The sequence below is a fragment of the Pinus tabuliformis genome, chromosome 8 (assembly GCF_031772625.1).
Source record: "Pinus tabuliformis cultivar Carrire ecotype Pingquan chromosome 8, CPIR1, whole genome shotgun sequence".
NCBI classification, from domain to species: Eukaryota; Viridiplantae; Streptophyta; class Pinopsida; order Pinales; family Pinaceae; genus Pinus; species Pinus tabuliformis.
This window is the reverse complement of record NC_142294.1, coordinates 1,861,330,832-1,861,341,739: the sequence shown is the minus strand read 5'-3', so window position 1 is coordinate 1,861,341,739 and position 10,908 is coordinate 1,861,330,832. Positions and strand designations below refer to the sequence as shown.

The following is a 10,908-nucleotide window of genomic DNA, read 5'->3' as shown; positions in this document are numbered from 1 at the left end:
AGGATGACAGTCTATTGACAATTGCCCAGCAACTCCGTACTCATTAAATTTCTCGGAGCCTTCCAATTCCAGCACATTTTCCCGTCCTGAAAATATGTGGAATTATTGAATTTAACTCGGGACCCACCCATTAAAAATCTTGGAGTCCGTTTTCCTCTGTATTTCCACGATATTACTCCGTTCCTTTCATTTTCTATATTTCCAGGATATTACTGGTCCCCTTTCAATTTCTATATAAAGCAAGAACCCCATTGTGCATTTATAACAAAATTTCAGGTGTTAGATCTGACTACCATTGCGAAGCAAATCCAGCGGCAATAGCAGACCATGGAGTCAGAATGGCAAACTCCAGAGTAAGCATGAGCTTCCACAATCGTTTTCTCTTCTCTTTGCACGATCTGCTTGTTTTTGTCATAGGCTTCCCTCTGTCAATCTTGAAATTAATTTGTCAGAGTGGAGGCTGGGAATGTTTTTTTCATTTATATTCATTAGCTTCAACACCTAAGTTTTTCGCTTATTTTAATTACATTTTTATTTATTTTAATAATACATCATTTTCAGTTTTTATTTGTGCATTATCATTATCGTCAAATTTTATTTATGTTTATTTTTTGTTAATTTTTTACATTCGCATGGGTAAGTGTTTCATATTTTTGCGAATGAATTTTTCTTTGTCATACTCGTTAACTTGTAAGTCTGTGTTATTATTAATAAATTTAATAAATAATATTTTTAAAATTAATTATTTATAATTATTAATTAAAAAAATTGGTTTATAAAAGCTAAAACGGTTTGGTACGTGAAATGCGTTTTTGTAAAGAGCATCTGAATTCTTCACATCACGTAGTCAGAGTAATGTTGTGTTTTTGTTGGAGTTGGTTATTTCTCTATTTCTCCTTATTTTACCTCACCGTGTCCAAGTGGCACATGGAGTGTACAAAAATATAAGTTGATAAGGATTCCATGCTCACTTATCCATTGTCCACATTTCCCACTCTGCAAAGCTTTGCACTCTCTACCCATTTAATGCACACAAATCTAAATTTAGAAGGGTCCATTCTTGCATAGAGCCTATATGGTGCTGATTTACATAAATGTTGATGCAGGTTCACTATTGGTCAGGAGATTGCAACTTTTCTTGTGTCATATGGACTACTGCCCAAGGTTTGAGAAGAGTCTCTTCATGAAAGCAATTCAGATGGCTTTATTGTGAATGAGTATAAAGATTTCACATGTGTTACTTTCGCTTCGTTTCAAAGAGTAGAAGATTTCATTGTCAACCAGAGTAAATGTGGAGAGGACAATATACAAATTGTTCAAAAGGTCTTATCTCGTTGCCTCAGGGGTAATGATGGTGAACCAACTTCCATTCCTCTAGGAGCGGGTAATGATGGTGAACCAACTTCCATTCATCCAGGAGCTCTTACGTTGTTTCTCCATATAATCGAGAAAACAAATTTCCAAGCAAAGGTAAATTGATCTATCTATGTTCAATTGTGAGGACAAAGTGACCTTAGTTTCTTAAGTAGAGGGTTTACTTCATTAGGAGCAAATTTTTTAAATTCTGAAAAGGTAACATTGTATTCCTGTATTACATGATCAATTAGTTGTAGATTTACATGGACCCCAAACAAAAGAAACTCAAGCCCATCATATTTGTGGGTCACTCCATAGGAGGGGCAGTTGCAACCTCGGCCACATTATGGGTTTTGGGAAAGAGGCTATGGCAAGCTCTCTCTTTTGTATCACGTTTGGTTGCCCTCTGGTCGGAGATGAAAGGCTTGTTGAAGCAGTTGGTCGTGAGAACTGGGGAGGAAACTTTTTTCATGTGGTTTCCAAGCATGATATTTTTCCTCATGTGCTCCTTGCACCGCTTGGGTCAATTGCTAACCCCTTGACTACCATTTTTCCTTATTGGCAGGGCATAAATGTGCCTGATTGTTTAATTCAAGATGCTTGTAGGACTCTTTTGAATTAGATCTTTGTTTCTCCAAGCAGCCCATATAGACCTTTTGGCACTTACATGCTTTGCTCAAGCAATGGTGCAACTTGTATTCAAAACACTCAGACGTTTTTGGAAATTCTTAGTTTGACTATGCCAAGCCCTCAAACTTCTTTTGATGAGATTGTACAAGCCTGTCTTGCAGAATACATAAGGTATGATTCTATTTTGGAGGAGGTTATGGAAAACTCCATAAGAGGGATACGATCAATAGATAATTCCAATTCAAAATCCCCTTACGAGATGGGTATTTTATTGCAACTTCAAGCTATTGGTGTTGGAGCTCAGGTACAACAGATTCCATAGACATAAACCACATCCTTAGGAGAAATTTCTCATAAGAAATGTGATTCGTACGAAGTACAAATCTTAGAGCTCTCACTTAAATCAAACCATATCTTAGGATATGGACAAAAGAGGATAATATGAGTCACAAATAGACTTGCATCAATTTCAAATAGAACTTGTGTTACAGGTCTATTTGGGCACATCACTACTGACAATCAGATCAGCACAATTAGGGCTCATCAAACCTTAATTCAGTTGCAACATGCCCTAGACAAGTCATCAAATTGAATGCTTTCATCCATGAAAGTTTCCTAGCTTAAAACTTCGTTGAAATGCCTCCTTGGGACACTAGCGCAGCCTTGGCCAGGGGTAACTGCGTTGCAGAGAAAGTAGGCCCATTCAGGGTTGCACTGCAGTGCACCTAGGTCCACTTTGACCTCCGCTGGGCGAGAATGAGCGAAATTGACATAGGATTCTGGGAATATTCCGTGATTCCAGAGCATTCTAGAAGGATGCCCAACTCTTATCTCATGGACTATGAGCTCGAATTTGGATAGGCTATGGATCAATTAGCCCTCTATCCTCTCATCCCTTTCTCCATGGAAAATAACTCCAATTTTGGAAAACCATTCAATACCAAATTTATGACAAAACCACTTGCATTTCCCTATAAATTGACCACTCATCATAGTGATAAGGGGCTGGAATTTGAAGATTGTAGAGAAATATTGTTGATTTGAGACTTGAGATCATTGTCAAGTAATGTTATGCAGCTGGATTGATGTTCTATTGGTGTTATGAGGGTTTGGACTAAGCTGGATGAGTGACACTGGATCGAACCACTTTGGGTGTAACTCCTTCTTCTATCAATCAATAAATTTGTTTGTACCTTTTCCCATATTATTGTTTATATCTATGATGCATATATGTTTAAATGTTGTTGATTCCATTTGTTTATAGTAGATAAATCATATGCTTTGATCACTGTTGTCTTTTTTTCTGTTGGCAGGTACCAATTGAGCGAATTCAGTTCAAGCGGGAACGACGGGAGCAATTCAAAGGAGATCAAAGGAAGCGAAAGATCACAAGTAGGTTCCTTCATCTCATCTATCTATTATAGGAAAAGGTCAAACCACTTTCTTTTTGTTGCTCTAAGTGTAACTACCCACTTAGGGAAGATGTACTTATCCGTAGGTATAAATTCCATATAACAAATTGGCCACTCCAATGGAGAACGAATGTCGTTCCTGGTAGTTTACCATTATCATATTACATCACAGTAGACTTTACTTGACTTCATTAATCTCTTTTCAGTCATTTTGAAGCTTTTTGGTAAAAAAATTGCACTAGAATGCCTATTCTAGGAATGTTATGTTACTAGTGCACCCTTGGTCAAGGGACAGTGCACTGCAGTGCACCCTTGGCTTAGAGCCAATGCTCTACAGTGCACTGTCTCCCACTTAGGGCTGCGTTGATCCCTCTCAAGCCAAAAAACCCATATTTTGCTTGTTTTTTCCAAATTTGTTGTTGAACTGAAATTAGTTTGTATTTCCTCTCCTAGACCTACTTTGACCTTGATTGTTTAGTGTTTCTTAAGAGATTTATTTATCATTATCAATTCATTGTCAAAGTTAGCATTGATTATTCTTTACTTTTCTGAAAAAGAATTGTCATAAAGTCTTCATTTCTTTGAAAAATAAACTGTTGTAAGGTCTTTGTTTCTTGTGAAAAGCATTGATTGATCGTTTGTGCATTCAGTTTCTTTATGTTCATCTAAACATTAAAGGAATGAAAAGAAAAACATGCATAATGCATTTAGAATTTTGTGTGTGCTTGTAGGAATAGTATAGGGAGAGTTGCATTAGATGTGCTCTATGCTCTTTGTTTAAAGATTCTAATTGCTATATCCCTTTAAGTTACGGTTTTCATTATTTAAATCAAATGAAAAGAATGTTTCTCATCATAGTTGCATTCTAAGGGTTTCAGAAACATCACGCGGTGAACCTAAAAGACAAACTTTTAAACAAGATCAACTAAATTTATCTCAATTAACCTAATGGAGCATTGTAACTTAATGCATAACATTTAGAGGTCTAGGCTAGAGACATGTTCTGCCGTTGTTAAACACAGCAGTTGTCGCTAATGGTCTGCGATACATTCTAAGTGTGATACCTCAATCCATGTACGTAAGTATATCATAGCTCGTCCACGTACGTTCGGGTATATCGGGCGGTGTTATTGTACGAAAATTATAAAGGAATGCTCTCACTGTGCGGTTTCGCATTAAATAGTGCTAACACGGATTGGGACTCCGCGTACTTTCAGGAATATTTGGGAGAACTACATTAGGTTGCTATCCATCCATAGGTAACTAAATCGGCCGCCTTGTATACTGTGATACACCGAAAACAACATTTTGGGAGATTGCCTGCACATATGTTAAGTCCTTAGTTTACTGAGGCAGTATATTGCAGTTCACAGTTACTTGGTAATCCTTTTGCCTAGATTATCCCTATTTTGTTTTGTTATGTTATTTTGATTAAAATAAAATTAACTGAACATGGATAACATCCTCCATGTCACTCCTTAGTTGATCTTAGGTTGAGACATATGGCAACAACTCCGGAGTCCACCGATCAAGGAATTCCTTTTGATGGGAATCCTAGTCCTTTTCCTCCTTTCATAAATATTAGTGCTCCTTATATGGCTACATTGGCCCTTCCAGGGCTTACCATTGGATTTCCAGTATGGTTTTTCTTAACCTCCTTGGCCCTGCAACTGAATATTCCTACAACTGGACAAAATCAAGCTCCATTTAATCCTAAAGTTGACCCTTTACCTTCTTTGTTGGTTGCTTCTTCCTCCCCTTCTTCCTCTTCGCCTGATGAAAGTATTGACACTAGTAACTAGTTGGATAAGAAGAAGAAGCAATGGAAGAAGAAGAAGAAGAAGAAAATTCAGCAGGGAGGCAACCAAGCAACCATTGCTTTGAATGCAACTTCTAATGAGAAACCATCCATTAAGCCTCACAAACTTCGATATCCTTGCAAACTTTGTACGAGAGACCATATTCTTCGAAATTGTTATCATATTCCTCAGATCTTAGAAGAATGGTCTTCTTGTTCACATCATCCTGTTCCATCAACTTCTGGAGATCATGCTGGTGACACACCATCAACTAGTGGTAGTAAATTTCATGGAAAGAAGGGTAAAGTTAAGTTTCCCTATAGGTTATGCGAAGGGAATCACCCCATTCACCTTTTTCCCTATCTAGATGATGCCAAAAAGTGTTGGATAACCGTCCTGCTTCTCCGCAACGACTTCCATCTAGTTTCAGGAGACTCTCCCTTCATCCTTCACTAGTTGATGAAGTGACTGACCCAAATCAACCATCGGTCAAACCCACTCTCTCTTAATGTGAATCCCATGAGTCTATACCTGACCAATCACAGGTCAAGGAAACAGTTGACCCGATTTCACCTTCAGTTAATCGTACCTTTCCCATAAAGAGTGAGTATGATACCACTCAAGTTCTTTTTGTTTCTTTAGATTCCAATGAGCTTGGAGGCAACCCTCCTATTCCATCAAGACAGGAGGAAAATGCTCCTGTTATCGTAACTCAAGGGGGTAATTATCCCGTTCTCCCTCCAAGTAATCTGGTCACTTCCTTTTATGGGAATCCACTGGTAGGATGTCGTCTTCCTTCTTATGTGCCTTTCTAGATCATAGTACAGATTTATAATATGATTGTATCTGGCACTATTATAGATGAAAGTGCATCTTTGAGTATCCTTTCCTCCACTGCTTAGCAGGCACTTGGTTCACCACCACTTGTGCCTGTTACCCAGAATCTGTTGGCTTTTAACAGAGGAACCAGTCAACCATTAGGGATCCTTCCTTAGTTGCCTATTACTTTGGGAGGAAAAATTATTTATCTCAATGTGATGGTAGTCTTAGGCCCTTTAGATTACAATTTACTTCTTGGGTGTGACTATGTTTATGACTTGGGAGCTATTGTTTCAACACTCTTTTGAGCGATGTGTTTCCTGCATGAAGGCAAAATTGTCACCGTTGACCAGCTTTCATTTCCTGGTCTAAATATGGCTTCCAGTCAACCATCTTCCCTAAATGGTCATTTTGTCCCAATGGTATCTTCCCCACCACGGGTCAATTATGTGGCAACCTGTTCCATGCCTACATCAATTGATGATCAATTCCGTGATGTTGTGCATTATGTACTGGGGGCATTGGAACCATATATCTCTAATGGATTCCTTGCTACGTATCCCTTCTAGAGAATTGTTCTCCCATCTGATGAGAACCTCTGGGAAGTGATGACCTCTTATGGGTCATGATCAATGAATGACGAGCGTAGTCCCTTGTCTTGTGTCAAGCTCGTTAAAAAATGAAACAAGGAATATGAGGATAGTTCTTTTACTGTGTCATCTTCATTAAAAAATGAAACAGGTCCAAGAGCATAGTTCCTTGTCTTATGTCAAGCTCGTTAAAAAATGAAACAAGGAATCAGAGCATAGTTCCTTGTCTTGTGTCAAGCTCATTAAGAAATGAAACAAGGAATCTGAGCAGAGTTCCTTGTCTTGTGTCAAGCTCATTAAAAAATGAAACAAGGTCCCCTCGAGCAAAGTTCTAATTCGAGTCTTTGATTAGATCTCGTAAAATACCAGTCGAGTCTTTCACTTGATCTCGTAAATGAACCTTCATTCCATCCACCTGATAGCCACGAGTAGTCTACTTTGGTGAATGTAATGAAGCTTGGGGGGCATGTACCTAGAATCGAGTCATCATGCTAGGGGTATGTAAACCAATCTCAGGCATAGTTTTTCGTTTCCAGCTTGTGTAAACATGAAACTAAATCCAAGCATAGTTCCCTGTGGTTCAAGCCTCTATAAAAATGAACCCATCTCCATTTTAACCCTCGTGATTGCCATTCTATCAGCCTCTTCCGTCAGATAATCCTTGGTTTTTCTCGTTCCATCCTCACTATCTACCTGGCCGATCATACACTTTCACTTGGTTCTTTTACCTTTCTTGAGGAACATTTACAATGAGCAGTCTTATTAGCCAGCCTCTTCACATAAATCAACATGTTTTGATAAGTTTCAACATCACCGGAACCAATTTCTATCTTAGACACCATTCTTTCCTCTAAGACAAGTGACCTTTAAGCTCTTTTCTGACTCGTAAAAAATGAAAAGATCCCCAAGTATTTTCCTTTTTTGACTTGTTAAAAGAAAAAAAAAATAGGGGGTCTACTTTTAAGCTCTTTTCCGACTCTTTAAACATGAAAGGTTGTCGGTTGCTTGTCCTTTTCAGCTCGTAAACGGATTGGAAACAACATCTACTCAGTATAAGTTTAACACTTTTCTAGACCGAGATAGATTACTTACGAAAAAGGGATACGTTGATCGAACATGGTCAATAGGTTATCTCTTATATTATTTTATGCTTTTTCGGACTTGAGAGGAAAATTTACGAAAAATAACTTGTGGAGTTTTCTTTTTGTTCCTTTTCAAACTCTCTAAACATGAAAAGGACCAAGTTCTCATTGTCGTTAAACTCATTAAAACATCAAATAGCGACAAACTTGTCCATCCTGACAAGATCGAGTTTCACCTTCGTTAGACTCGTTAAAACATCACATAGCGATGGATTCACCCCAAGGGTGGAATTATACTACAAGCATATGTTATCCTCCTCAAGCTTATTAAAAAATAAATAGGTACTGGTCAGCAATGACTGGGGAAAATGGGAAAAGGGATAAATCACTTTAAGGTAGAAATTCGCTCTTAAACATGACACTTTCACTTCATCTCTGTGACTATTTGAGTTGGGTTATCTGCTTTATGGTTATCATACCTATGGTCTATCACACCATCCATCACTTTGGTTTTGGGTCAATGCCGCCAATTCATTCAATGTCGCCGACATGTTTAAGAGAAGTCAATCAGTAAATTTCATCCTTTGCAATACTCATAAACCTTCAATTTCATGACCGCCATTCCTTACCATTGTGTCGTTAGTCACATTATGTCTTCAAAATAACTACACTCGTTTCGTGTCATTGATGGGGGATACATTAAGGCCCTTCTGCGACGAGTCGCTTCTTGTTGACATCAGCACATTATCCAAGAAGTTGACTTAGAAACACCCTTCTAGTACCTTGAGGCTTGCATACATCAATGGAAATTTTCTCGCTTCTGGCGACAGGTTGAAATCACGGGCCTTCGACTAAAAGACTTTATATGGTGTTTAACACCAAAACATCTATTCACACCATGAAGAATGTATTGTAGTACCTTGAGAATCATTATCATTATCGGTGATTTCTCTTGCATCTATTAATCGCTTACATCATTTGCTGGTAATCAGACGATGTCTTCCCATGTTCGACTTCAGATCACATTTTCACATGGTTAGACTCATACTTGAGCGAACAATTGGACGAGATAGAAGACCCCAGATCTAGTTTCATCTATTCGGGTTGCGATTTCAGGAGAGTATTAAATCATCTGTATGATGGCTTTACACATATGGTCATCCTATCATGAGTCTATATCTATAGACAACTATCTGATTTATGTACATGTAATGAAAAGTTTATATCTTGAGTATGGGTATGCCTTCCCTCAACAATTCATGAAAAAATCAAAGATATCATGATATTATGTATTGTAATTGATGCAGGTCACCATTCGCTTTAGATCCTCCTCATCACATCATAAATCATATCATTGAACATTATCATTTTTGACTTCATGCTTTAGGGAGTAGTTGTTACAGGTCTATTTGGGCACATCACTCTCGAAAATCAGATCAGTACAATTAGGGCTCATCAAACCCTAATTCAGTTGCTACATGTCATAGACAAGTCATCAAATTGAATGCTTTCATCCATGAAAGTTTCCTAGCTTGAAACGCTGTTGAAATGCCTCCTTGGGACACCAGCGCAACCTTGGACAAGGGTAACTGTGCTACAGAGTAGGTAGGCCCATTCAGGCATGCACTGCACTACACTTAGGCCCACTTTGACCTACGCTGGGTGAGAATGAGTGAAATTGACATAGGATTCTGGGAATATTCCTTGATTCTAGAGCATTTTAGAAGGATTCCTAGCTCTTATCTCATCCTATGAGCTCGACTTTGGATAGGCTATGGATCAATTAGCCCTTTTTCCTCTCATCCCTTTCTCCATGGAAACTAACTCCAATTTTGGAAAACCATTCAATAACCAATTTATGACAAAACCACTTGCATTTCCCTATAAATTGACCACTCATCATAGTGATCAAGGGTTGGAATTTGAATATTGAAGAGAAATACTGTTGGTTTGAGACTTGAGATCATTGTCAAGTAATGTTATGTTTTTGGATTGATGTGTTATTGGTGTGATAAGGGTTTGGACTAAGTTGGATGAGTGATAAGGGATTGAACCACATTGGGTGTAACTCCTCCTTCTATCAATCAATAAAGTTGTTTGTACCTTTTCACATATTCTTGTTTATATTTATGATGCATATATGTTTAAATGTTGTTGATTCCATTTGCTTATAGTAGATAGATCATATGCTTTGATCATTGTTGTCTTCTTCTAATGTTGGTGGGTACCAATTGAGTGAATTCAGTTCGAGCAGGAGCGACAGTAGCAATTCAAAGGAGATCAAAGGAAGTGAAAGATCACAAGTAGGTTCCTTCATCTCATCTATCTATTGTAGGAAAAGGTAAAATCACTTTCTTTCTGTTGTTCTAAGTGTAACTACCCACTTAGGGAAGATGTACTTATCCGCAGGTATAAATTCCATATAACAACTCAGACTTTTTCAATTTAGAACTTTGGTCTCTTGAAGCTTGGATCACCCATAAAGGAGAGCTTAGACTTTGCAACAATATCTTAGAACTTCACATATTAGTATAGTGTATGAATCACATGCCTTTTCAATTAATTTAGCAAATTTGCATAATAATGACACATCCTTTATTACAAGGTTAATTCAGACCTCGCAATGTTCACAGATCTGTCAGTTTGGTTAAATCCTGTAGAGAATTAAAAGGCCTCAGAACTTGTGTACAATGAAACCAAACTTTAGATCTTCGGGTAAATTACCTACCTCATTTAGGTTATATCTCAGTGAAATGTGCATGGTTCAATATTCCACATATGAACTTGACTCATAAAACTCACATATTTTCTTGTCACAAAACTTTGTCACAAAAGTAAAGAGCCTTAGGAAATTTGCATACCATGCCACATAAACGTTTCCTATTTCCATAGAGAATCAATGCCTCGTCGATCCTTTTGGCAACTCGGCCTTAACTTGGCCTTACATCCCAACTTTACCATGGGTCTTGTCCCTCTTCTGAATTTACTTGATCCTGGTCACATGTGTATTTAAGAGATTATGCTAAGAATTTTTTGATAGCTTGGTTCCTTTTGAAGTCTAGCGCTTGTCTTCTTTAGAGTGCTCTTCAACCTGTGCTATAATATCATGTTGATATTTCAAGAGCATAAGCTAAAATAATTTGTTCTTCATCATGATAACCACTTCTAATGATCATTTAGTGTCAATTACATATCCAATACCATTAAGCAGTTATACAAA

At 37.8% G+C, this 10,908-nt stretch overlaps 1 pseudogene across 1 annotated transcript in view; it reads left to right on the top strand.

Moving 5' to 3' along the window:
* Positions 1-246: 246 nt before the first annotated feature.
* LOC149243749 (lipase-like PAD4) overlaps positions 247-10,908 on the top strand; it is a 41,511-nt pseudogene continuing 30,849 nt past the window's right edge. Inside the window, exon 1 of the transcript XR_016246701.1 lies at positions 247-353. The product of XR_016246701.1 is annotated as a lipase-like PAD4 (transcript). The remainder of the gene's footprint in view (positions 354-10,908) is intronic.